The 5,196-nt window shown below is 47.5% G+C and overlaps 1 long non-coding RNA gene across 1 annotated transcript; it reads right to left on the reverse strand.

Moving 5' to 3' along the window:
* Positions 1 to 472: 472 nt before the first annotated feature.
* LOC114619653 lies at positions 473 to 2,700 on the reverse strand. The gene is made up of 2 exons (XR_003711200.1): positions 2,206 to 2,700; positions 473 to 1,363 (listed from the first exon to the last, which is right to left on the reverse strand). It is a non-coding gene; the product is annotated as an uncharacterized LOC114619653 (long non-coding RNA).
* Positions 2,701 to 5,196: the final 2,496 nt, after the last annotated feature.

Below are 5,196 nucleotides of genomic sequence, written 5' to 3' on the forward strand. Positions count from 1 at the left end.
TTCAGCGAATGAAACACCTGTGGCTCAAGTGTCACCACTGGAGTTTGCGCCCCACCCCAGCTCCCATATAAATGCGGGGGTGGGGGAGGGGGGATGCTGTGGCCCGCCACTCAAGCACACAAGAGATCCAACACTCAAGAGACCAGATGGAAATCTTCAGAATGGGCTGGCTAGCTGGGCTAGCCAGATTGGTGTGGTATCTGAATTCAAGTGAGAGACCCTGCCTGCGTGTGTAAGATGGAGAGCCATCTAGGAAAATGTCCAATGTCTGTCGATCTCTGACCTCCACAGACTCCTGCACACACGTACATGCACATTTGAACCCACACTGTGCACACACACACACACACACTCCTCTCAAAGCAGTTATTAATCATGGGCATGACCCAAAATGATACTCGACTTGGGGTCACGGTCTATGCCGACCAAGAGCCAAGGTCAATCACCCTTCCTTGATTAAAACAGCAAAATGTAGTAAAAGGCAGGAAGAGGAGATTTATTCAATGTGATCACATTAGGAAGAGGAACAAAGAAAAGGTCCTGTGAGCTCCGTAAGTCCATCTTTGGGGAACTGAAGAGAGATTGAAGAGAGAACCAGGCTTATGCACATCTGCGCAACGCTGATGAAGACGAAGTCCTGCCCAGGACAGACCCATCATTGTTTGGAAGTCCACCTCGTGCTGGTGTTCTGTTAAGTGTTTGAAGAGTGTGAGGTTTCTTTGCAGGAGCCAAGGTCTCACCTAACTGAAGTCTTTCCTCCTCCCGGCTTGAAATCTTGAAGACATTCCCATGTCTTGGGGTCCGCTGTGTCACTAGCCTGATAGATTGAGGGACACAAGTGTCTCGTTGGAATATCTTCGTTTCTGTCAGGCTTTTTATGAGAATGGGGTGTGGGCATATTAACTGTGGACAGCTGGACATGAAAAGGGTGGGGCATATCCAATGTCAAACATCCAAGGTCATGAATCTTCGTGAATCAGAGAGATTGTTCTCAGACCCCACCTGCCCCAGCCCCCAGTACAACCTGGCCACCCAAAATCATGGGGAGGAGATGACCTTGTATGAGTTGATAGAACCCAGATCAGACATACTTCCTCTCAACCGTCAGCACTCTGCCCAAATTCTGAATACTTCTTGGTCTGGTCCAGCAGCCAGGAAGAGCAGCGTTCTTCAACCTTGTTGTATTTCTGTAACCCACACCTTTACCTCTGATGCCCCTCTTGTAATGACTCTGGTGTTGCTTGCAGTAACTTCCCAGTGGGCTGTGGTTCCACATACCTGGAGCTTTGCCATGGCTCTGTTTGGTTTCCACATGCAGAGCCATGTCTGTGACATTGTGGGTGCTGTACAAACACTTTCTGGACTGAAGAAAAATGTGTTAGGACAAGAGCCTCCTCCATTCAAGGATACAGGCTCATTCTCTGCTCTGACTGCCTGTTTAGTGACAGCCCTTACAAAATGAACCTTTGTTCTTAAGTTTGGATCAACACGTAAGCATTATGTACATCTATCCGACTCCATGTAATATCTAGCTGGTGTCTACGGGGCATACTGATCAAGTCAAGACAATGAGCATTTCTATCTTTTTATCACGTTTTTGTTTGGCTTCTCCCTTGGGGGGAAAAATCAAGCATAGCGACACAGGATTGCTATCCCAGCACTTGAGAGACTGAAGCAAGAGGATGGCAGATTTGAGACTAGTCTGACTATGCTGGGATAACCCGTCTCCAACAACACAAAAGTCTACAGCTTTAAAGATGCATGCATACACACATGCACACACAAACTCACACATGCATATTCATGCATTCACATATACATACACACATATATTCTTTCACATACCACATGCACACTCATGCATACACACATATGCACAGACATATACACTGACTCTCTCTCTCACACACACACACACATACACACACAGAGTTCTGTTTTCCCCAGTTAAATCCTTGTGCATCTTCTTATTTTTAGAATCTGATCCAAGCTGACTGTGGTTTTTAGACTTCTGCCTGAGTGTTAGACATGCTTTCTGCTGAGCAACAGCACCTGTGTGTAGCCCTCTGTGGCTACCCCTCCCACACATTACATATATTTTCAGGTCCCCCCCACACACACACGTACACCTTTCAGCCCCAGCATGAGTTGCTTCCTTCCTTGATCTTTGCCAAATTCGCTTTTTAGGCAACCTTTTACACTTACAGAAGCACGACATCCTGCAGCTGCTTTTGCAGAATCTGTAGGCTCAGCTCCTTCCTCACTGGCTTCCGCAGCATCCAACATCCATGCCTCCATCTGGCTTCTCCATAGATTCCACTCTGTGAAGTCCACACAGGCAGAACCTGGGCTTTCTCCCCATTGCTAGATTCCCCGCTGCTTAGCATGATGCTGGAGAATGGATAGTTAGTAACTACTGCCTTTGGACACTTAGTAACTACTGCCTTTGTGGGAAAAAAATGCAAGCCTGGAGAGCAAGTCCGTGGGTAGATTCCATTCACATCAATTAAAACAAAAATTCCTTATGCTCCACCAGGCTATTGCAGATGGGAGGAGTTCAGATCTCAAGTCTGACAGAACCTCCCTCATTCACACTTACTTCTCAAGTCTAGTCTTTCAGTGAAGCAATCTGACCATTTGCTTATCACCAGAGACTCCTGGCCCTGACTCAGGGGAGCCGGGACCACTGCTAAACATTATGGTGCATACTAACCAAGGCAAACATTTCGGGTCCTGGCTCTTTTACAAATGGCATTATTCAAGCCTCTGGCTAAGAAACAATAAGTTATCCTAGGGAGTGAATAATAGCAACCAGCTCAGCGTCTAGAACGAGAGCAAAATTTGAAGCGCTTGAGAGAATTGTGCTGAAATTGCAGAGCCAAGAGGCTAAGGGGAGGAGGCCGTCCAGCTTCATACTCGCACAGAGCCCCAGCCCTGGCCTTGAGGCCACGGGGGAGGAGAAAGGGGCTGAGCACAAAAGAAAAACCACACAGAGACCTTGTATTGTTTTGTTTAAGTCTAATTACAGAAAGCATAAACACATGGAGAAATCTTCTATAATTAACCACCCAGAGATAATGATGTTTAACATTTAGCTGGATGCCCTTTTAACACTCAGAGAGACAGGCTTGAGGGCACCCCTATTATTTCACAGCCAGCCAACACCCCTCCAGCCAACAGCCCAGCTACAGTGAAGCTGGGAAGCCGATGGCATAATTCTAGAACGTCAGCTGACTGTGGCACTGGTTCGGAGATTCTTAGCAAGGTGTTCAAGCCTTGATTCCCACATCTATGAGCTGGGGACAAGAGTGTGCTAATCCCTCTCTGTCAGAAGGGGAGGTGACCCAGTCAAGAAGTGTGTGCAGCACCGGCATGAGGAAGGACCTGAGTTTAATCCTCAGCACCCAGGTAAACAGCTGAGCCTGGTGGCGTGTGCACTTGATCACCCAGTCTAGCCAGCCTAATTGGTGAGTCCCAAGCCTCCTAGAACGAGCTAAGTGGCACCTCAGGACAACATTTGAGATTGTCCTCTGTCCAGGCATTCATACTCAGCAGATACATCAGGATAAATATGTCATAAACCTGATGTATTGAAGATTATCAAGCAGTGTCATTATTGCTAGCATAAAAGCTGTCATGATGGTATACCAGCAATGGCAACTTCTTCTCAGAACCATGTTTGATGGCCAAGGGTTGTGGTGAATGGATTTGCTTTCCCTCTTTTGTTGGACATAAGGGTTTATGGCAGCAGCAGCTGACAGTCCTCCCTGTCAGTCTTCATCCCCTTCCCCTCCCTTTCCCTTCCCCTCCTTTTCCTTCTTTCTCCTCCTCTTCCACCTCCTCCCCTTTTTCCTCCTCTTCCTTCTCCTTCTTCCCCTCCTCCTTCCTCCTCCTCCTCCTCCTCCTCCTCCTCCTCCTCCTCCTCCTCCTCCTTCTTTTGATTCTGCTAGCTGGGGCTACAAGATGATTCAGACCAAGAATCTCCAGAAGAACAAAGAGAATAGATATCTGCTTACAAATGAATGCAGCCATGGGTGGGACATCATGGCAGATGGGTCCCCAAGTAGGAAGGGAGAAGAGAGGAGGGAGGTGAGCACTGGAATTCTAAGGATGGGTTGTTTTTGTTGGATTGAGGGGAAGAATGGTGGGCTCAGACCACAGAAACAGGAGGATATTTTAAAATACAGTTCAGCCCCTCTTGCTCTGTCCTAATAAAATCCATTCCCTGCCCCCACCACCCTGGTTTATGCGATCCAGAATGAAGGTCTAACACCTGCCTCTTTCTGTCCCTACCTGTTCTATGCTCATCTTAATTAAGCCCCATCAACTTCCTGGCTGAACTGGAAGCCTTCGGTGCTCTTTTTAGCCTGGGGCCTTTGCACTTTCTGTTTATAGGAAATGTTCTTCTTCCAAGTTTTTATATAATAGAAAGTTGATGATTCTAAAGCATCTCCTGTCTGTTCTACTGCCACTACCTGGTAGCTCTGTGGAGGAGGACATGAAGGAGGGGAAGGAGAGGGAGGAAGAGAAAGAGGAGGGAAGGAGAGGAGGAGAGGAGGAGAGAGGAGAGAAGGAGGGATGGAGGAAGAGAATAAGAGGAGAGGAAGGAGAGGGAGGAGGGGAGGAGAAAGAAGAGGAAGGAAGAGAGAGAAGAGGAGAGAAAGGAAAAGATGGAGGATGAGGAGAGCAAGGAGGGGAAGAAGGAGGAGAGGGAGGATGGGGAGGGAGGAGGAGAAGGAAGAAGGGAGAGGAAGGGGAAAGAAGGAAGGGAAGAAAAGTGGGGGTGTCAGCAGCTGCCATTGCCAGTAACCTTTGGCCAATAACAGGGGGGTCAGCAAATCCACACCATGACACTGGGTTCTCTTAAATCCTTTATTTTCCCTTTATAGATTTTACTTCTATCTGATGTTATATATTTTTATTTAAAAAAACACTATTTCATTTGTGTGTCTGAATGCACACACACACACACACACACACACACACACACATGCCACAGCACACAGGTGGAGGTTAGAGAACTACTCTCGGAGTTTCTTACAAACAGTTTCTTCTTAAGTATATGTATATGGAGGGGCATCCACACATGCAAGGGCCCAAGGAGGACAGGACTGGTGTTGGAGGCCCTGCAGCTGGACTTACAGATGTCTGTAGGTGCTGGGAACCTAACTCTGGTCCTCTGCAAGAGCAGTGTGT

This window comes from Grammomys surdaster, unplaced genomic scaffold (genome assembly GCF_004785775.1).
Source record: "Grammomys surdaster isolate TR1022 unplaced genomic scaffold, NIH_TR_1.0 164, whole genome shotgun sequence".
NCBI classification, from domain to species: Eukaryota; Metazoa; Chordata; class Mammalia; order Rodentia; family Muridae; genus Grammomys; species Grammomys surdaster.